General features: G+C 43.2%; 1 protein-coding gene across 1 annotated transcript in view; it reads left to right on the top strand.

Moving 5' to 3' along the window:
• The first annotated feature begins 6622 nt into the window (after positions 1–6622).
• The window catches only part of NCK2 (NCK adaptor protein 2), an 86519-nt gene continuing 70046 nt past the window's right edge, over positions 6623–23095 (top strand). The window contains exon 1 of the mRNA XM_086619601.1: positions 6623–6657. The gene's annotated coding sequence lies outside the window, so the exon portion shown is untranslated. The remainder of the gene's footprint in view (positions 6658–23095) is intronic.

The raw sequence follows: 23095 nt of genomic DNA on the forward strand, positions 1-23095 counted from the left end.
GAGTGACAGCAAAATACTAGAGTACACCGTATTTTACAACAATTACGCACTATTTCTACTGGAAACAGTGGTCCCTTGTCTTGTATATCCAAATGTTGATTTTAAAGTCAAATCTATTTATATATTTATTTTTAAACATATTTCTCTTTAGAAAACAAGGATGACTTCACTTATTAAGTGTAGAGATCATAAACTCTGTAATCGTAAGAAGGAATTTTAAAAACTGACCATACAGAAGATCTTAAAGCTGAGTTTTTCATCAAAAGTGGGTGGAGTATCGGTTTGTTATTGTACATTCATTGCATTTCACTCCCTGTTATTGCAAATCCTGTAGATGCTGGGAAAATCATCTAGTGATCACTCTACTGTTATGGTCCTTTTTGGCTTTTAATTCCAGATTGAACAGTAAAATGTAGACTACACTTTCGTATTTTCTGAACCAGACAAAGCAGGTTTGGCTATGACCCATGTAGATCATAGATGGTGTTTAATCTGTGTGGATTGTACATCTGTGTAGACCTGTAAACTAAAACCTCGCGTACTGATGGGTAACAGTCTGCATTGCTGTTCAAACATGAAACGTTGCATGAAGGTAAACTTCATGTCAGCATATAATAGCAGAAAACTACTTACAGTATCTGACCTAATTTAGAATCGCCAACCTCAAACAGTCAAAAATTCAATCAGGACACCAATCATGAAACTAATGTAAAATTCTGATTTAAAAGCACATTGATTTTTCTTTTATCTACAGGTTTCTAAGTTCACAGGGATCAGGCTTCCAGAGTTATCCTGGCAGTCATGAAGGATGAAAACATTGTTTGAAGGCTGAGCTTCTTGCATAGCCTTATGCTTCTCAGAATCAGTGCTCTGAGAGATACCGAATATTTTGTATAACAGTGACAATACTATAATAATTGGCAATATACTTTTCAAACGCAGGGCCTATGATTAGTCATCAGTTATTAGAAAAGAAATGGGAAGGCTAATAAGGAGCATTTGTTTCCTTCTCTGCAGTTAACTACAGCATTGTTAGCTTGTGAAACTCTGACATCAGCTAGAGCTCCTAAGAGTGAAGTCATCTCTCGCATATGAAGTTGGTAATTAAGGCTGTAGACACATAGTACAGAGCTGAGTAGGAACTTAAACCCAACTCAGCGCCACATTACAGGATTGTTGCATTGCCTTCACTCACAACCTGCAGCTGCTTTTCAAATCTCTTGGCCCAAATCTGTGCCACTCCCCCTCTGCTCCATTTGCCCCAAATCTTGAGTTGACAGGATCCACCAACGTAACTATGAATCTGCAGCAAGTCCCTTTGCCCACCTCGCCAGACCATGGCTGCCATGCCAAGCTGGGATGGGCCAGAGAAAAAGTCTTGCCCATGCACACAGACGCTGTAAGGTTGCGACTGGTGCGTCCCAAAGGAAGCTGCCATGGAGCTTGATGAGGTTGAGGGCCCACCGGGTTGAGCTTCCCTCCATCAGTAGAGATAAACAACTACATACGCTTGAAAAATGCTCCTTCCGAGCAAAGCAAGCACTGGTCCCTGGGCTTATGTGATCCATAAGTTGGTCATGCAGCCTACTAGATTTCCGGGTAAGAGATAACCTCCACTGTTTCTCTTCTGTTGCCTCTCCCTGCTTGTTTTTCCCCATGAGAGGGGAGTATCAGCTTGCAGTCCTGAGCAAAGTCCAGTGTGGGTAATTACATTTTGCCGACACAACCCACCTTGGCAGCGGGAGGCTATATCCTGCGCCGCTCGCTCTAAACTCTTGCACGGCCCTGCCACGTGGCAGGAGGTTGTGCTCCTCCCTTGAGACAGATGCACCTCATGGCTGGAAAATGCAACGCCCTGGTCTCAGAGTGCAGAACAGCCGGCCCTAGGCAGAATTTGGTATTTAAATGCAAAATGGAGATTACACTGCAGAGTCAAACCATTTGGCAGCAATATTTTGAATTTCAAAACTATATGGAAGATCAGTTTTAACCTTTGGATAGAGTTCAACATATGTCCCTCAGCACACTTTCACTTTTAAATAAACAGGAGAATCAAGGGCCCTGACATTTCCAAAGCCCAAAACACCGGTTTGTTTTCCTTACATAAATACTTTGAATCTTAGCAACTGTCTACAAAAGATAACGATAGAATTTGTCATAATAAAATGCGATCTGCTGATAGATTTAGCTTGCAGTTTTACAGCACCTTTGGGTAGCTTTGGTCCATTGAAGAGAAGAATTCGGATGTATTTTGAGCTCTAAGGACACGTTCTTCCCCCTCGACGTTTTTTTGTAAATGTCATTGAAGATGCAGCAGCCATGCAGCAAGTGAGAAAAGCAGCTGCGTTACCGTCAGGCTGAATTAGAATCATTGTGCAAATATACTTAAGTGACTCAGCAGTAACTAATTGAGTATTTGGGATCTATTCTCCCCTGGTAGCGGTCATGTAATTCCCCTTCACCTACATGGGAATTGAGCATATGCTTTAAGCAGAAACTAGATGATGTAAACCCTTTAAGAAGGAGATTTTTTTTTGAGATAAAAGACACTGACACCGCTTTCAACATTTTAAAATTAACTGAATTGTAAACTGGGAATTAAAATTAACTTTTTTTTTCAGATTAGAGAGAATTAAAAATAATCTTTTTTATTCCAGAGTACCCAGTGTTTCTTTACCTCTCCATCTGTTAGTGGCACAGTTTTAAAACGCCACGTGTATAAATGGAATTTATTACAATATCAATGCCTTTAAAAAGCAGTTTTGAAAAGCAGTAGTAGTGATTTTTAGAACAGGTTAATTTAAATTGAGGTATATTTCCTTCCCAACAGACTAACACAGAGTGACCAAACACCTTTGCTACCCATCTCTGAACTGGACAATGCCGTTTCACAGATTTTCGAACAACTTTCCAGTCCTTCCTTCTCACATCCTTGCTAAAATGTCTCCCACTGGCCTATGGGAGCAGGTATTAGCTCATACTCTAGACAGAACAGCTGGTGAGTAAACCTGATGCACCTGGAAAAAGGATAAGGTATTTGCGCAGAAGGTGGAAGGAGTCCATCTGGGAAGTGGCAGCCGTGTCCTTGCCATGCCAAGGTGTAAATATGTTAGCATGGTTTGGATCTGTACGGCTGGGATCTGTGGCAGAGATTACAGCTGTGCAGCCGTCCTGAGGAACCCACCGCTCGGCCTGGCGGGTGGTAAAGCACAGGCAGCATCATGTAGGGGACTGAAAATGGGTAGTCATAAGAAAAAGAAAGGTCGAGAAAAACAAAGAAATGCAAGCCAAAGGACACAAAATGATTTTTTTAGCCTCTAGTGCGAGATACGAATGTCGAGACAAATTGACAGCCGTACATAATTGTGAAACAAGCCCGTCACACAACCGCTGGGTTTGTTGTTTGCATGTAGCCCTGCTTGAAGCAGCAGCACGAGGCAGGCTGCTTCTTTACCAAAGACAAAGAGGCATCTTTCTATTGCTTAACCATTTTTTCTTTTATTTTTACTATACAGTTACAGCCTTAGGCTGGGAGAAATATTCATGCTCTTCTCTCCTGTGTATATATTTTCTAAGGACTGCACCACTTATGCATATGCAAAAGTGCACATTTTGCATATTTACTTTCTTTATACAAAATAGCATGCCCGCCACATCATGTACTGCTTTCACTTCTGTGCAGATTCCCCCAAATTGATCATCTTCTCATATTTAGAATGTAATTCGCACTCAAATCACAAGCAGCCAGCTCTTCTTAATAACAGTTATTCCAGAGATAACAGCTAATTATGACATTTCGAAAAGCGTACATTAATATTTCAGTAGGCTCAACGTTTTGAAATACTACTCAGGGCAACATCTTGGTCTTTTTTGCTGGTGAAACGTAACAACACATTCAGCAGACAGTTAAAACACCCTTCCATGTATCCTTGTGAACCTTTTCTGCAGTGTCTTCTGTTCGTCACAAGCCACAGTTCGGAAAAAACAACTTTAATGGATCGTTTCTTAATGTAATTAAATGTATTTAACAACAGCCTGCTTCAGAGTCCTTAAATTAGTCCTTTGCCTGAAGACAATATATTCACCCAAATCCCTCCTTAAAACATTCTTCTTCTGTAAATCCTATTAGCATTAATCTGCTAAAGCTAGGTGTGCTTTATCATTTTTTTTCAGATACCTGGAAAGCTTTGAGATCTACTGCTTACTAGACATCTTATGGTGCCGAACAATTTTGAAGGTCTAATTTAGCCTGGAAACCCCGTGGAGTTGCGTCACCTTCCCCTGGACATCCTCAATTCCCCTGTGCTGTAGGGAAAAGAACAAAGTGGAAGGTTTCTGAAGGACGGCATTAGCAAGGGTGTGGTACCAAGGGACAAAACTGAGACCGAAAGTTAACCATGTATCATAAATGCAAAGGAGAGCAGGGGTAATCCACCTCTCCATTATCGCTCCCATGGTGCATTTTGTTCCAGGAACAACAGATACTTATCTCTGATAGTCCTTGGACGACTGAACCCATTTAAATTCAGCCTCAGTCTCTGCAGGCTGGAGGGAGGCCTGACCGTGCGGCAGGGTGGAGGCAGCAGGTACCCCAAATATTTTCCAGCTGTAAAAAAGCACGGTCAGATTATTGTTTCGAAAGGGAGGCTAACAGCACTCCGAATCGAAGTCAAATGTGTGCACGGGAAGCCTTGAAAGGAAAGGGGCTTTCTGTTCCTGCCCGAGGTGCAGGCAAAGTCTTTCTTGGAAGAAAGAAGAGGCCGCGTTTTCCTTTCAGGTTCATCTCACGGGCACGTGAAAGGTGCTTGGGGCTTCCTAAACTATCAATTAAATGCTGCGAGAATTAGTAAAAACCAACAAGGGGGAGTGACTGGAGGATTTCTAAACTACTTAAAGTAGGAACGCAGAAAGATCTCCAAGTATGCATTTTTCCATAGGTATACGGAAAGAGTTGAAAATCTTTGTGCAAGGTTCTCCCTGCTACTTTTAGCTTGGTCAGGGAAAACAAGACTGACTTTATTTCGTATTTGGAAAAGTTGGTGTTGTGCAGTGTTGCCTTCAGAGCCACGAACCGTGTCCTGAGGAGAGATCAGACCAGCATGCGTAACACTCGAGCCTCCTCTCTTTGGGAGCCACCATGTTGGGAAGGGTTAATGGTTTTATAACCTTTCAGAACGCTCCCCGCCCCCCCCCCCCGCCCCGCAGCACTGGTTTTTACTCTGAACTCTCCCAGTCGCTCCAGAGGGGCGATCCTTCCGTTTCCCCACAGCCCAGGGTCACTCACGCCCACGGAGGGGCTGCACCCCGGGGGAAGGCACCGGGCCGGTCGGACCGTGACTGCCCGAGGCCACTAGCCAGGCCGGCACGTTTGCCCTTCCCACGAGACCCCCGACCCCCGCGGGGCGCTCCTGCCCGCCACCCTTAACCACTCGCGGCGGCGCCCACCTTTCCCACGGGTGGAGGGGCGCAGGGGGCGGCCCGGACCACCCACACACCCGCCTACGGGGCTCGGTTTTGGAAGAGAAGGGCGGCTCGGGGTGGTTTCCGTGCCCGGTGCCCTCTGCTGAGAGAACGACACCTGGGCAGGTACGTACCGAGCCCCGGTAACAAAAACTACCGCCGTTAGTGTGGGGGGCGCTGAGGCTGAAACTTTGCCCCGGGGCGGAAGGGGAGAGGAAAGACGGAGAGAGGCCGGGAACGGCCGGGCGGCGCCGCTGGGGCCGGAGCCGGAGCCGAAGCCGGAGCCGCGGTCGCCCCGCGCGTCCCGGCGTGACGTCACGCCCCGCGGCCAATGGGCGGCGGAGGCGCCCTGATGCCATTGCTGGAAGTTCCCCGGCGGCGGCGGCGGCTCCGTGTCCCCGGCCCGTCGCACCGCCGGGGCCAACGGCGCCGAGTCCGCTCTCCGCTCCGGGGCGCTTCCCCCGGCCCGGCCCCGCCCCGAAGTGCGCGCCCCCCGCCCTTCCATCCCCATTTCTTTAAGCGCTCGCCAGTACTTTCCCCGGGCGCTTCCACTCCCAGCGGGGGAAGCCAGGGGAGCTTTACCGGCAGCGCCGAGTCTCACGGGGCTTGGTGGGGGACGGGTGCGTGCGAGGGTGTCAGGGCACCCGCGTCGGGCAGGCGCCCCCCCACCCCGCTTGCCCCGCCCCCGGTCCGCAGCCCCGGCGGCGCAGAAGGGAGGGAGCCGCCCGGCCCGGCCTTCCCGGCACTGGGGCGGGGGGAGCGGTGGCTCTCCCGGCGGGCGAGGGGGAGTCCGGGGAGCTCCTCCCGCGCAATCCCGGCAGCGGCAGCGGCAGCAGCAGGAAGGGCAGGGCGGGGGCGGGGGCTGTGCCTGTGCCGGGGGGGGCGGGCGGTTAGCGGGGAGGGGCCGCCGCCGCCGCCGGGCGCAGCAGGCTGAGGGGAGGCAGGGAGCGGAGCCGCCGCCGCCGAGGGCCGGGGCCTTGGACGCGTCCGGCGCGGAGCGGAGGAGGAGGAAAGGGAAGGGGGGGAGCCAGCCGGCCCCTCTCGGAGGACGCGGCCCGCATCCGCCCGGGGAAGGGCAGAGGGAAGCGGAGGGGGGAGTGAGCGGGCGCCACCGCCGAGGAGACAAAGAAGCGGAGCCCGCCTGGGCTGGGAGCCTCCCCGCCGCCGCCCGCCCCGCTCCCCGCCGGCCGGCCGGAGGTAAGCGCGGCCGCGGGTGGGACGGGGAGGGGACTGGAGTGGGGGCCGGGGCCCGCCGTAAACTTGTGGCGGCCGCGGGGGGCGGCGGGGAGGGAAGGGCCGCCGGGAGCGGGGGGAGGGGCAGGTGTCACCTGGGCGGGGGAGGCCCCGTCGCCGCCCCGGGGGAAGGGGGGGCTGGTACCTGCCGGGGGCGGCGCGGGGGGCCGGAGAGGAGGGGGAGGTGTTCGTGTGCCACGTCCAGCTGCTGGGGGGGAAGGGGGGGGTCGGGGGTGGCTCCTCATCCTCCCGAGTTGCTGCTTGTGTGTGCGAGTGTGTCTGTGTGTGTGTCAGCCGCTGCTTTGTGCCACCCGCCGTCCTGCCGGGGGGCAGCGGCGGGCCGGGACACCCCCCGCCCGGCACACGCTTCCCCTATGGGGCTCCGCACCCGGCCCGGCCCGGCCCGGCGGGCGAATAGAGGCGACGTATCCGGCGGCGGGGGAAGGCGGGCAGCGCCTCCCGGCCGGAGCGCGGCGCAACCGGAAAGTTTCCCGGGCGGGAGCGCCGCCGCCCCGCGCGGGGACCGGCGGGCGGTCGCACCGGGCTGCGGCCGAGGATCCGGCCTCCTGGGCCCCCTTTTTGTTTCTTTCCGTTCCCGACTTTCGACTTGATGGGAGCTGAAGCCATCAAGGGGTTTTTCGTGAGGAGCGCGGTGCGGTGTGCCCCCGGCCGATGCCGATGTAGGTAAAGGACCTAAAGCTAAGAAAAAAAAAACTCAGCGAGGTAAAATTACACCTCGCGTACTGGCTGCTCGACACAGCGCATCCCTGAGTGTTCTGGGAGGAAAATTACTTAAGCTTTATAAGTCTTTTCATCCTGCTTGTAAGTAAAAATGCGCCCACACTAGCAGATACCCCTTGCTGGCAGGCTGGGTGCCGTGGCCCACCTCAGATAAAGTTGTCGGATCAGGATTCAGGTTTGTAATTCAGGTCTGACCTGCGACTGGCTAATCACGAGTGCTTCTCCACTCTAGTTCCGATGTTAACATCTCCCACTGTTGTTTTTTTTTACAGGGCATGTGGCCCTCTGCATGTATCGGGGTTATTCTGTGAATTACATGTAGCGTTTAGCTCAAAACCGGCTCGTTCTTTTGTTACTTTAAAACTTGAATGCTGACTGAACCTCTGCAAGAATTTAAAGCGTTCTTTAGCTGAAGCATGTTTCTTCACCTTGCTGTGAAGCAATATTTGTTTCTGAGGAATCTACCGCTACTGTTGTAGTGGCACAATGTAGGAGAATTAGGCTTCTCTTTCATGAGAAGTGCTAGCAGCCTTTGTAAAAACAAATTTTCATGGCCTAACCACGCGTGGTTTGTATCATCGAGAATTTGAACTGGTAAGTTAATATGGAGAAATTTGAAAGGGCTCACTGGGTAGGAGCTTATGAAGAATTTCTGTTTGAAAGTACTTGTTTTGCCATGACTTTTTGGGAATCTGAAGCAGTCAGGACCATGTAGATGATGTTCATTTTTAGGACTATAACTTCTGATGTAAAATAGTGTTGCTTCTTAGAAATACTGATTTCACAACTCTGGAAATTGAAATCCTCTGTCTGATCCGAGTCAGTTTAAGCAGTTAAGCAGATCGCTTCATCTTTGTAAGCGACTTGCTTCTTGAGACTTCGATAGAAGATGTCACTTTTGGGAACAGTGAATAAACGTAGAGACAGAAGACACCTGTGCCACGAAGATCTAGACTGTAATTAGCAAATATTTTTATATAGGCCATGAAACAGATACAGACTCCTTACGATGTTAGCTCTTGTTGCTGTCGTTCTGTCATTGCAGTGTTAGCTGTTGTATTGGTCTTTTTCTTCTACCAGATGAAGATTCTGATTGCTGTTGTGATATAATGATACACAAAATCTCTTTTGCTATATTTTTCCAAAACCAACAGCAGCGCTAGTCCTTGATTGCCTGGATGATCGTTTTTATTACATCCTGGCTACTGAATATATACGATAAATTCAAAACTTCATTGCGGTGGAAAGGGAACTTATTTTCTCCCTTTCCTCTCTTTTCGTCTATAGTTTCCTGGCTAGCTGTGTGGGAGTGTGAGGAAAGGTATTTGCTCTTTTATGTGTCACCTCGCATCTACTGTCAGCTAAAGAAGAGGGACAAGGTCAGCGACGCTTGCTTCTTTTCGAGCCTTTGCTTTTTGTACCTTGTGTTGCTGTTGGTACATTACCCCTTTGCGGTGCTTGTGGCTTTCCTTGGTAGAAACTATAACAGTAGCAACTCAAAAAGTGATGCCCAGATAGCTTTGTTTGCTAGTCATGGTCAGCAAAACTACCCAGAGTATCTGTGTTTTTCATGCTCCTTGAGCATAAAAGCTGCTTCCAGACTCATGGAGACAGGTGCTGTATCAATTTACTTGCTGCAGGTTTGAAATCAAAACCAAGGCATCTTTGGATCCGAAGTGTATGTTCTAGAATATATTTCCTGTTTGTATCAAGGGACCGATGGTTTCTCAGCCGTGGGTATTTCCCCCCCCCCCCCCCCCCACTGCTCTGTGTTTTGAGGAAGGAGGATTGCTGGTGGGGATTTATTAGGGATGTTTGAAGGAGTTTTTAGATAGCTGAAAACTGTCTGTGAAACCGGATGCCACCATATTTCGGTTAGTTTGGTCAGACCCGTGGTGAGGTGCTGGTTGCTTGTCGCTGGACACCCTGTGCCCCTGAAGTAGGTCATCTGGCGTGATGAAGAGGCGGAGAGTTGAGAGGCTCTGCAGGAAAGCTGCTTTCTGCTCTACTGAAATAATAAAGTTAAAGGCAATGCACTTTATTTACTAGGTGTACAGAAACGTTGCAGAACAATAGTTTCCACAGAGCGAAAGTCAAGAATCTTTATTAGTTCCTGGAGTGGAAAACCTTCAGAGAAAACTGGGATGGTGCTTGTAATGTGGGAAATAACGTCGTTTCTTCCTCCTAAAGCGTACAAGTGAAGCCTGTACTGTTTGTTCATTTGACCTGTGCATTGTTGTCCAGTCTTCTGAAAAAGATACTACATGAGATCCTGGTGACTTAGACCTTTTGAAAAACGACTTTCTGTTTTTTCTTTGCAAATTTATGATTGTTGGCCCGGGAATCCTAAGCTCATTTCTGTTTTAGGTAGTTCTGTTTAAATTTTTCTTGCAGATTCAATTAGGCCCATTAGTTTCCTCATAATAACGTAGTCGTCGGTGTTCTGCCCAATTAAACAGTTGCTCTATTCAGTGGTGGGTAAAGTAATTCTTTCAAGTATTAAGTTTTTTTTTCTTGGAGTAATCTTTTTTCCCTATCATAAGGATTCTTAATTGTTTCATAAATGCTAATGAAATGAGTAAATTGGAAGTGCATTGAAATATGAAATACATATTTTTATATTCCATTAAATATATGTGACACAACAAATTAATTTGTTTCTCACCATTAATGAAGTGAGTTCGTATTTTAAACCCAGCATAAATAACTTGGCGTGCCGTGAGGTGGCCTGGCAGCGAAGGTTTTTAAGCTTTAATAGCGTATTGTTAATTTTAAGAATTCAGGTACAGGGGAATAAATCTTGATTAGCGAATAGCAACCTATTGCATTTTAAATTACTGCAGCCATGCACACTAACCTGATATCGGTAAAGTTTTAGAAATACTCCTGCTAAGAGAAACATCTGTTAGAGTGGAAGCTCAGGCACATTGGTATAGCCAGGATTTGTTCAAAGTAATAGAAACAAACTTTGTGGCTTAGGCTTTTTGCTTCTGTAGGTTTGTTGTGCTGGTTTTGGTCTTGATCTCATTAACAAATGTTAATATGGTGGCATGTAACTAATACAGATTATTCTGCAAAGCAGACAGTGAGGTGAGCATGCTGGGACTCTTGGCAGATACCTGAATTCGCAAAAATGGTGCTTTTCTCTTACAACTGTGACAGAATACAGATGCAAAATAAAATGCAATACAGGTATGTTTTTAATCTAGGCTGAAGAAACTTGATCAAGTCTTCCTCAACTCATCTAAGTTACTGTCTGCAGACTACACAACCATAGAAATATATATGAAAACAGGTAGTGAGATATGCCACAGTTAGAGTATAGCTGAAACTTTATGAGACAAAACTCATATGTTTACAAAATCAGGTAGTATCCTTCTCAGGCAACCTCCTTCTTTGTTTGTTTGGTTGGTTGTTTTTTTTTTTTGTTTTTCAATCGTATGGAATATAAGCTTTGTTTCCAAGAGGATTTTTAATTTAAAAAAAAAGTTCAATAATAACTCATTACTGTCGTGTTTCAGCAGGTTGTGCTGTCTTGATAGTGCTTTCTTCCTCTGTTGCTTCAGCAGGTGTCTAACGTGTGGTCCTTGGAAGCGGTGTGGATAGTGTTTACTGTGCCAGGGCTGGACTGTTTAGCCAAAATGGATCAATAACCGAAAATAAATGAGCAGGCGTTCAGATTATTATCTTCTTTGGTAGGAAGGCAGATTTTTAGCTTTCTGAGCCATTTAAAATTTCTGAGTTCTAGAAATGATCAGAATATTTGTGGGGGCCTTAATAAGGAGAAATGACAGGGATGTGAAAGCAGGTACAAAAGTTTAGCAAGAGGCCAGAGGCTGCGGATGCTCTTTCTGACGCAGGGTCACGTCCTCTTACAGTGCAAGAAGCTGCTTTTAGTTTAGTGCTGTCCCTCGGCTGTCTTTCCTCACAGGTTACACTGGATCCATGCAAATACAGAGGAACTGTCAGACTCTGCAGGAGAATGGGAGGAAGGTTAGAAAAAGCAGATGCTTTCTGCTCATGCTGGGGTGAGAGTCTGTATTCTGCTAGCAGTGTAGCATTTAAAAAAACAAACAAAAAAAAAAACAGAAAGCTTTTTATTTTAAAGAAAATAAAAGTAAGCTATTTAAAAAGAATTGGTTAATTTCTCTTCTGATTTAACTATATTGTTCTTATTTATGTTATTTTTTAAAAGTCATTAAACAGTGTTCTAGAACATTTCCTTCAAAATGATAATAGATCCTTGCAGGGTGGGAAGGTTTAGAAAGGAACGGTGATGTTCATTTAAGGATACAAACTGTAAATGTGTTGGGATTTTCTAACTTGTCCTTCTTGTCAAATTTAAGTTGGCTGAAATAATCCTTTCTGTGTACCAATTAAGTTTTAGTTAACTATATGGTAAAATAAAGCAGTTCATGAGTAATCCCTTTGCAGGTTTAGGAGAGAAGAGGAACGCTAAATCCTGTTAAAACTTACTTTACATATGGAGAGTTAAATTGATGTATTACTCTGAATTTCTTTAGGGCATTTTGGACTAATAAAACATTTCAAGGAACAACAATAAATTAAGCCTCCTGTTCAGCAAACCCTGGCACTGAAACCAGAGGAGAGGAGTCCCAAGCATTGATTGGGCTGACCTCTTGGTTTTAATACAGTAGGAACACCCTTGGTGTAGCATAGCATGGCTGCAAGGTTTTCCCTTCCTGTTCTTACAATAGCAGTGTATCCATCACACTTGTTTTCTCCCACATCCGTTTTGTGTTGGACTTGGCTCCTACTGCCATCCTGGGCTACTGCTGTTCAAAGGGAGTTGACTTCTTAGTTGACATCCTAATGGTGTTTTGGATGATGGCAAGGAAAGTATTTTTCAGCCTTTTAATGCAGAGGGAGAGATACGTGGCTGTATGATATGTTCTCGGGCTGAATTTTGATAGCTGTCATGACAACAAATCACACGTTCATTTTCCTGAATGGATGGTGTCCCTCCAGACACACAGAGTGTTATCAAATTTGACAGATCTTGAATGATGACATGTCAAGGATTCTGGGTCCCACCACAGGAGACTTGGGCTGCTGCAAATGCACGCTGCCACCTGCCTTGGCAAAACTCACTGTAGGCTTTCTTGGTTTTGAGTTCAGGTGGACAAACTAGTGCCCTTTGGGGTTTTGTTTGTTTTGTTTTAAATAGATTTAGTGTTTGTTGAAAAATTAATCGGTAATTTTAGATTGAAAGTTTGTTTGCTAGATTAGCAGAAGGAAAAAAAAAAAGGTAGTTGGACTTCATCCAGTCACTTTAAAGATATGTATGTTTCAGATTCTTTCAGTGATTTTAGTTAGAACTTCAACAGAGCCAGAAGGACAAGTTTTGAGTGTTTTTTAGGTCTGAAGTGAGCACTTTGTTCACTGAATTTTTGTTTTGTGTTAGTGCTGTCGGTCAGTGATGATACAAGCACCCTGTGGTAGTTCTGCTGTGGAGGGCAGGGACAGGAGCTGACACCTGTATAGCTGGGCTGCGAGCAGTGGCAGTGGCACAGATGGTTTGTTTGGCTTATTTTTAGCTTTGGCTTTTGTTTACTTGTAAAGTCGCAATTTCAGTTGGACAGCTGTTTCTGATTTAACCAGACTGCAGAAGTCTTGTAAAGCTGGATAAAAACCTGTAAATACTGATTTTTTTTATTTTTTTTGCATGGTTTGTATGGGAATGTTATGCTGGGTTACGGTCCTTTGGTATCTGGAGCTCTGATGTCTTTGACTCAGATGATCTGCAAACAGCAATTTTACATGAGCAGTGTTAGGGTTGGTTTTTTTTTTTTTTTTTTTTTGAGTTGTGACTTATTTTTCTTAGCAATACTGTCTGGCTATAGGTGTAACATAAGTGAATTAAAAATCTGTGCTGTTTAGCTGCAGGAAAAAAGATACCATGATTGTATCTTTAATTAGTCCCTCCTACCAGAACTCCTTGAAATCCTGTGGACGTAGTGACTTCAGAAATCTAAGTTAAGACATAGCGTTTTTTTCCAGCGAATATTGAAATTTTGTAAAAGTCCCTGCTATTTTTGCAGCTTTGTGGTTTTAATTAGGAATCTTTTTGTTCCAGTCGTAAAAGAAATTGGCTACGGTGTATCTTGCTTAAACGTGTTTTCCTTTAATCATTGCATGTTGAATACAAAGATATGTAGATGGCGTTTATAGGTATAAAGGTGTATATTTTTACATCAAAAAAGAGTGTAAGCCATTTAGAGCATAAATATTTTGAGCTTCACCTTTCCTGTCATTCAGAAAAAAAGATTAAAAGAAAAATTGATGATCAATCTCCTTCCCTTGCATTTTCAGGTCTGTAGGCAGTCTTCTGCTAGTGCTGCAGGGATAATATAGAAATAATGATGTTGTGGACTATTCATAAATTCACACTGTTTTGAATTCCATTTAATTCAAATAGAGAAAGAAATTAATGCTAATATCCCAAATAATTAATACTATAATAAAGGATCTGCCTTCCGCTTGACACTGAGTGATTTATGTTCCGTTACATCAAAAGACTTAAATCATTTTGAGCATTCAATATTAAAATTCTAGTTCATGAATGTTAGAAATTTAATCAGATATCTCCGTGAGGACTGTGTAGATTGTCTTTGGTTTAAACACGGGTAATAATAAAGCTTGTGTTTAGCACAAGTCTCAAAATATGACACATCATTTTTATGAGCTCTGAGGCTCTTAAGAAATGCTCAGGGAATCGTCACGGACTGAACTGTTGCGGACTTCCTACGATGGAGAACTATTAAACTCTGTGGAATGTTGCTGTTGCGGCAGTGTGTGTCTTCTGCCGTTAGTTCTGTCTTGTAATACTGATGGTCGTGTTCCTTCGGGATCTTTTCAAGTTTTGCTGATGGGAGATCCTGGATGTTTATTTTGTTCTGATACTCCTTTCACCTCTGTGGAATGGCAGGAAGATGTAATGTATTGGCCTTGCCAAAATTGTTTGTTTGTTGTTTTATATCTCAGCTTTTCCCGCTGTGGCCCTGTGAAAATGCGAGCGTGTGCTTAATACCTGTAGTGCTCCTATTGGAATGAACGTGTCTTATTTTCAGAACTTGAAGCTGAACCATAGGTACGTCTTTTCCAAGACAAGAACCACAGTTACATTGCAGGTCAACTTTTTTTCAGTTATACGTTCTTTAACTTGTCACAACATGTATGTTAAATTACATGTTGAAATTCTGCCTGCAGTGTCACATAGCCAGCTTGTTTTTACAGACAGACTTTACACCTGTACATTATGCATTACATTACTCTATCAGCAGTCCTGTAAAGTCAGCGGGACTGCTAGTAGTTTAGCGTTTAATGAGTGATAATTCTCAGATGTTAAAGAGCAAGAGTGGATCAGGTGGGGCTCGATATAATGTCTGCTTAAGTTGATGGAAAAAGGAAGTTAGTCCCTCATGGGGAAAACAAGGAATGATTGAGTTTGGTGTTTAATTTTAAAATATGGAAATCTAGAATTTAAAACAGAAAACCAGACTGTGTGAAAGCAGAAAAAAGGAAAAATTAAAATGCGTTGTAAGAAAAGCCCTTAAATTCATTGACGGTTATAATGTCTGTTTTAGATGAATCAAAGTTTGAAGATAAGTATATTAATGCAGATCATTGAAATAAACAATTTTTTAAACTCTTTCCCCCCGGATGTTTTAACTACAATACATTGTTTAATGGTGCAACTAGACTTAGTTTCAATCTTCTTCAAGAGTCTTTTCGGCTTGTCCTTGTGATTTATCTCTTCTGTTCTTTGATTATTTTTTTTTTTTTCTTCTTTCCGGATGGATAATTTTAGCGGTTAAGTAGTTGGTCATTTGAATTCCTTTGAGATAATATAAGTGACATCCTTGTGGTTAAAAGAAGATACCAAACATAACTGCAATCCGAATTAATGGACATTGCCTTACTCTACTGCAGCAATAGCATACATACTATTGCTAAGTGTACATAGCTTTAGAAGCAGCTTGGTATTCGGTAGATTATACTGTGCTTGCTAGGCAGATAGTAAAATTTTAAGTGTTTCATTCTTCGAAGATAGCAATCCTGAGTCTGATGTCAGCGAATCATGAACGCAGGTGAGTCAAGGCGGAGTTGCACTAGGAAGAAGATAATTGTTCGGATGGTTGAGGCAGAGCACCTGTTGCTGTATTATCATCACTTTAGTTACAAAGAAATCTAGGAGGAGTCTATGTATGTATATAGACCTTGGATCAGCAAGATAATCAACTAACTTGTGATCGTAAGGCCTTTTTCTTGTTGATTGTGTGGAGAACAGCTTGGCATTGCTAATTCCAGGTGCGTTCGGCAGTTTAGAAATGGTTTTTCAGTGCATAAACCAAACGGGTTTGGCAAAGCAGCTGGTAAGGATGAGCCAGGAGGGAAGGGCTGCATGTCCCCCAGGTCTCCCGTGCTCTGCAGCTGCATGGGGAAGTGCTGGTAAAAATGCAGGGCAGGGCTTGTAAACTGTGAGCAGCTCGAAATTCAAGAAAACGAAATACAGCATCGGACAGTTTCAGTCGTGTCCACTGGTCACCTCATGGCAGCCAGGTGTGGGGGGAATAAAATGAGATGTTGCCTTTCAAGCCCCAGCTGTCAGGCAGCGTGGTCCTGCCTGCAGGTGAGCCTGTGCGTTTTGAACGTAAGAGATGTGCCCAGCTTGCAAGATGCTGCGCCTGGTGTTAAGCAGCCAGATTTCGATGGTGTATTTGAATTGCTGACACCGTCCTTCTAAAATTGTGGTGCCTACTAGGTGTAAGAAAAGCCCAACAAACTCAACTCCAAAAAGCCCAACAACAGTCAAAACTCCAAACCCACTAAAAATACTTGTACCTGGTATCAATGTGGTTCATAGTTTCGGTAGCTGCACCTTTAGATTTTCTTAGGGAAGTGCCATTGTATTTTACAAAGCTTGTAAATATTTGATCTTCATTCTGGAAAAACTTTAATTTAGTTGGCGCATGCCTTGATTATTGCGTTATCTAAACGGATGGTGATCACCTCTCCTTTGTGGCTTGGTTAAGTCTTTTCTCTCCTCCTTTTCCGTTTTGCAGTGTTTTGTACATAGTTAGGGTTGGGAATATCCTTGATTGTGAGTGGATATGCTTTTGGGTTCTCTGTAATCCATTCATATGGCAGAATTATTTTAGCAATTAAAAAATAATTAGATAAAACTAAAAATAAAATCTCACCTTGTATCCTGTCTAGCATGATTACACTCATTTGGGAATAAAATGAGCAAGATTGGACTGAAACATTGTGATTGAAACTGATGTTCAAAAATACAGTTGATGAGCTTTCTGAAATGAGGACAGATGATCCACACTTTTGAACTCTTACATGCAACATTTCTTGATAATTGTTTTAAACTTTCTTCTTTCATGAATATGTTCTGGCATTGCATTAGGGTATTGGGGTGAGCTCTCACGTGTTTGGATCAATAAATGTCTTTCACTAAATAAAAAAACGTTTTCACATTGAGAAAAGTCATGAATGTTTTCTGTTATTTTTGTATCATTTTCAGTGCAATTGTCTTAAAATGTTGAAAATTTACGGAAGGCTAAAACGAATGCTGTGGTGTATAACAGTCCTGTGGAGACGTCCGTGTGTTCCTGCAGCTGCTATGTGAGAGCAATCGTCGTACGTTGTCTTCAATCACACAGCCTCTTGCTCTAATCCCTCTTTCAAAGCATCCAAATTTGCTCCCCACCCCAGTCTCCCTTTTGCTCCCTTTGCAGTACCAGGGGGACACTGGTCATTGCCTTAAAAATATACGTCTTCTGATTAATTCACTTTTCCCAAGTGACTTAGAGGCTGTCAGGTAGCTGAATGGCATCCAGCTTCTGTGTTAGGAAGCACCTTGTCTAACGGTCTGCTACTAAAGTTGCCGTGGAGGTTCTTGTTTGTGTATTCTTCATGTTGAAAGAGTCTTTCCATTAAGTTAACAGCTGTGAACAGGATTTGGGTGAAGATATTTGTGTTCCTGTTTTGTTGGTTCACTATCTTAAGCGTGTAGTCGCACACCAGTCGCAGAAATGAGGTTGTCTGCTTGCTTTATCTGCTCAGTCTGAGAGCAAGTACGCGGTGCCTTAAAGGTTATTCTGTTGAATATCGTGTTTTCATTTTCTACCTATGTGTGTGTATGCCTGCAGCCTGGTGATTTGGGAATGATTGGTTGAATCTGAACTGAACTTATGAATATCACTGTGATCCAAATTGGAGTAGGATTTAACCAGTGTAAACTGGCTTTGGACTCGGACTGTACAAAAATAACACTGTACTTTCCTTCCCTATGCAGCATCTTCCTCCTGCATGTCCAGTCTTTATTGTGGGAGAGCTGCCATAGTGAGAATTGTGTGCCGTAGTGAGAATTGTGTGATGAGGTCCAGCACTGGATCTCAGTGTGATAGGGTATTGGAGGAACAGTGGAAACAACATTACTTAAGTTTTTCTGTTTTCCAATAGCTGGATATTATCTTTTTTAGTGATATTTCTCCAGAACATTGCTTTTATGAAAAGCCTCTGTTCTTTTGTACTGATGTACAGTAAGAACTGATGTAGAATACTTGGTGACAATTGCTGATTCTGTAGCTCCGCTCAGAACAGAATCAGCTGTAGCAATAGCAAATGTTCTGTAGCAACACCACTCAGAAACTTTTACATTTCTAAGGGTAGGTAAAGGAAAGGGGAGTTGGTGAATATAAGTCTTGAATAAGGAGAGTTACAGCTAGTAGTATTATCTGTGAATATAGGTGTTTTTGTTTTTTTTTAAAGTTGAATTTGAGCACACTTCTAAGATTGTTTTTTAAAGTTGATTCTTTGTGCCTACCAGCTTTCGCTGCAAAGTGGACATAATGCAGGTTGCTGAGTCATTGACCCTTGTAAGCAACAATTTATATATCTTCAGCTTGTTTAGCTTCATACCAAGAAGCAGTAGAAAAGTAATTTTTATATAAAATCACTAGGTGAATAAACTTGTTCATGAAAGAAGGGCTTTAATTTTTCTCTGGTATGTCTAATTTTTTATCATTATGTGTGGACTTACAGAATGTGCTTAGCTGAGATTGATCACTGGTGTGTGAAATGACCAAATTATAACAATGGAGAGTTTTCTGAGGTGGGTAATATATTTTCATATGTAGCTTCCAGCAATGAGTTTAATACACTGAAGGCCACATTTTCAATGCTTCTGTTATTGAAATGTAGTGCTCTGATCATTTTTCTGCTGAACTTCAATTTAGAGCTTCATCTGGAAAACATCCAAGGAAAAAGCATCAAAGCAAAATAATAAGAATTGTCTCGGAATGCAGGAAGATCTTTAAGTAAAAAATTAAAATATGCAGTGAAAGCTTGAAAAAGGGCATAGAACACCTTAAAGGCTAAATCTGTAAGTAAGAAAGGAAAATCGCTTTACTGGCACGTACCTTGAAGTTCTAAGAGTTTGCTGACCTTGGCTACAGGAAGTAAACTTGTACGTTCTTACTGTTTATAGCTACATTTCCCATCTTGAATCTTTTGGCTTTGCTTCAGCTGAAACATTGTTACCATGTTAATGATAGATCCCCAAGGAGTGTATTACTACCTGCAGGGCCCTAGATTGGTCCTCTACTCTGGTTCAAAGCCACCAGGTGAAGGCTTCCAAATATTTGAGCAACTGAGTTATGATACTTGAGCCGCTTACGAATAAGTTTAGTAAGCTTTTCTGAGGCTTAGATTTGGGACTTTGGCAAGGAAAGCACATAAGGGAAGAAAACCGTGATTAAAAGAAGTGTATGGATAGCTGAGAGTCAGTTGTGTCTCTGTAGCATTTTAGTTGTGACAAGGTGAGAACTGCTGTTCTGGGTACTTTTGTCTGTGTAGGATAGTTTGTTGCCAGTATAGTAATTGTTGTGGGAGGATGGTAGAGTGTGTGCAACTCTGACAGCTGATGATTTTACTGTTTTCTAGACCTGTAATTAAGAATATGGTAAAAGCTGAATTTCAAACTGTTATTATTTTAAGAGTAATTAAAGAATAAATTTCTTCTCTTACCCAGGAACACCTGCATATACTATGCTGATGTCATTCTCTCATTTAGGCTTCCCATGTGGGATTTTCCTTTCTTTGCAGCAGGTCTAGACTTGTTGAACATGAACTTGGGTTCTTCTCGAATTGTTCTGGCAGCATCAGCAGCTGATTTCCATGCAACCTGCAAAACATAGGAAGCTCTGTAAAGTGCAGATTTTCTAGGGTTTTTGTTTGTTTTTGTTCTGCCTTGCTATGAATCTTAAAATGAGCAGGAAATTTAGCATACTTTATTTGTCTGCTGGGTACAGTAAAATTTTGCTGTCGTGTGAGCAGCTTTTCATCCCACCCACAAGCTCAGTATATCTAAAAGCCCAGTTATTGACTGGGAGGGAGGGATCTGCTCATCAGCCTAAATCTTATCAGACATAGGGATTTTCTTCACCTTTTTTATGACCGAGGACTCTTCTGCTTGCTTTAGCTTCTACGTTGTCTTTGCAGCTCAGCCCACACGTTTTTCTTGCTTTTCTAGGAATAACTTCCCTAGATGGCAACACCAGCAGCTGGCAGCTCTGTGCTTGTTATGCCTGGGGAGGAAGCCCTGTCTTTCTCAAAGCCCACTGCCTCTAGCAGCAACGAGCAGATATGCTGTCATCATTAGGAGATGTGAGCGGCAGATATGTGGTAGTCTTGTCTCTGGATGGCTGAAACACTCGTCAGCTCGAGCAGCTGAATGGATCCTGGTCTTGGATGAACATGATTGATTAGTATAGTGGAACAATGTCTGTGCTATGTTAAATATCCCAGTTGCTGCTGCCATAGGACTTTTTGTTGTTGTTGTTTTTAGGTGCTTGCAAGTATTATCTCCCAGTTAGAGTGGAAGTGCTCTTGATTTTCTTCCCTGTACATAAAAACAACTTCGCAGAAGGTCTGGATTAGACTCTGATTAGAGAATCACCTGCACTTTCTTGCAGTCTTTCTGGTCACCTCCCCATTCTGGATAAATTGTATACATACACTGTCTCTGAAACAAATCTTACTGTGCAATATGCACATGGGAAGTTCTTTAGAGACTAGGATCCACCCCTCTGGAGTAAGATTTTTCTTGATTTCTGTGTATGTTTCAAAACGAAGTACCATCCCCAAAGCAGTTCTTGTCAACAGAGTTATTACTCGCTGTTAATTTTCATCCTTGGGGTAAAAAGATGTGTGCTAAGATAACTTGGTTTCAAGAGGCAACACGAGGAGAAAAGAGAGGAAGGTAAAACTGAGTGTGCCAGTAAAAAGGTGAATGATTCTCTGTTTCTCTGTTTCTGTTTTGGAAAATACCATGCTCTGTGATTCCAGCCTTGAAGGAACAAAGTAAGGAGAAAAATAATTCCTGTAGTTTGATTGCTGCTTGCTAGTCTGCGTTTTCTATTTTAGAAAAAGAAAAAGGATTATTTCATCACAGATTGCAAATAGTGGAAAGCAGACATCCCTGGAAAGTAGAAATTGTAGTAGAAGGATGATTTAGTTGCTTTCTACCTACAGCACAGGGCTTGCTTATTTTAGCAACAGCAAGATGTTTAGCTCAACTCTGTTAATTTTTTTTTTTTTGAAATGTCACTCTAATTTGCTGAGTTTGGAGACTGTGTGATTATTTCAGCCACCAGGAGAGCCTTATTTCTTTTTCAGGTTTAAAAAAAATAATCTGTTTGCTAATTGTTCTGTTATTTTTTTTGAATCTTACTTCGTAATGTGCACCATTAAACTTTGTATGCAGACATGGGAAGAAGTAATTACTACTTCTTCAGTTGGTTCACACTGAAACAGCCATAAAACTCTTGATCCTGATTTTCCGCTGTTTTGCAGCTTGTAAATCATTTACTTTGTGCTCCAAGTGCAACGTGTTTGTATAGTATGAGTATTGATGTTGATGTATTATTTCTGCTTCAGTCTCACTTAAGGCAAGTGTAAATAACTTTAGAGTTGCAAAACAGTAGGGAAATGAGCCTCCACAAGCTAAGGCATCAGATTTATTTTCTGGGGCAAATGAAGAGGTTCTTTGAAGCCTGATCAAAGCCCAGGCTCTCTGGTTGCGTATCGTATAAAGTTGAGGGCGTTTGAGCAGAATCTGTTGGCTTTAGGAGTTTGGTTTTTTTCTTATTGGGGCTTTATATCTCTGGAACCCATATTCAACATATTTCTGGAAATGACAAATGCACTGCCATATGGCACGCCAGATTTCAAGCCACTCTGAGGTGCATGTGTGAATTTTAGAGTGCCTGGAAGAAATGAATGAAAACCACATTCTCAATTTTATCTATTGCCGAGGTCTGTCGGCAGAAGAGGGGGAAGCTTTGAAGTAAATTCTGCTGGAGGGATTGCATGCTTATTTCTGAGCTGCCATCCTAATGCAGCAAGGTGTAGGTATAATTTATGTTTCAAAATACGCCCTAATTTCAGCAGGACTGTCAGTTTACCTGCCACTGTGTTTATTCTGGGAGATGCTAAGAAATACTGGACATCCTTTTGCTACTGGCATCTCTGTTACTGTGTTCAGTTGTTCCTTTCCAACCTTTTTTGTGCCTAAACCTCTCTTCCAGGCTTATGCCTGAACTTAATTCTTGCGTATTGTTAAACTGTTTTTTTTATATAAGCTGTGCCTCCTTAAAAGGTTCTGTATTGATTATACTTCATGAGTAGATTTGTTAAGCTTTTGTTGGTTAGTAAAAGCTGAGGAAGCATTACTGGAGATATTTGTACCAGGGTTATTTTTAATCCTGGACACTCTATGGAAACTTTTTAAATGCAGAAAAGATGTTTGGGGAATTTGTGTCAGGTTTTGGTTAGAAAAAAACATCTTGCGAAAGGCAAACTAATAAAGTAGTTCCTCATTAAGATTAGTTGTATTCATGCAAGCTTACGCAATTATGTGATTTTTCTGCAGAATCAAAGACAATGAATTTTGAAATTTTCATTGTATAGAAAGAGAGGAAAAAACTTACTTGTGACATACATAATTTGCATGATTAATATTTTGCCACAGTAGTTGCTTAGCTGGTAGAATTTGTTAAAATTAATTCTGTCTTCCTGTAGCAATAAGAGAGAGTTCGCAGGGGAAATCATGTTACTCCACTAAGTCCTTTTCGCAAATTTTTCTTTTAAAAGGCGTTGTACCTCAATACGGCAATTGTTCGTAACAGCTTCCAACCCACAGCCCTCGTGCTCTTTGGTTTGTGTGAAACTCCAAGGCTTTCGATGAGGTCATGAGTTTCCCCCGCGTTAGATCTTCTCCGTAGTTCAGCTGGACTTGCCACGTACCAGTTAATTGCCATTTCTGACCTTGAACAAAAACGTGTGCGTTTGTGCACCCCGATTGCCATAAAAACGTGACGGCGAAGGGACAGTGTTCAGTGATGTGAAGCAGCAGTTTTACATGTGTTTATAATTACCAACGATTCTGGTGTTCTTAGTCACACAGCCTTCTGGCGGAGAAATGTCCTCCTTCCTCTTGGAAAACACCGATTCGTTAAGCCTATGTTAATTAATAAGTCAGTTTGACGAGGATGGATCTTCTGGTCAGAGTCAGGAAGCAGGAAGCTGCGGTTCTTGCCAGCGGTGGGAAGGAGGGCCAGGAGGG

This window comes from Tauraco erythrolophus, chromosome 1 (genome assembly GCF_009769465.1).
Source record: "Tauraco erythrolophus isolate bTauEry1 chromosome 1, bTauEry1.pri, whole genome shotgun sequence".
NCBI lineage: Eukaryota > Metazoa > Chordata > Aves > Musophagiformes > Musophagidae > Tauraco > Tauraco erythrolophus.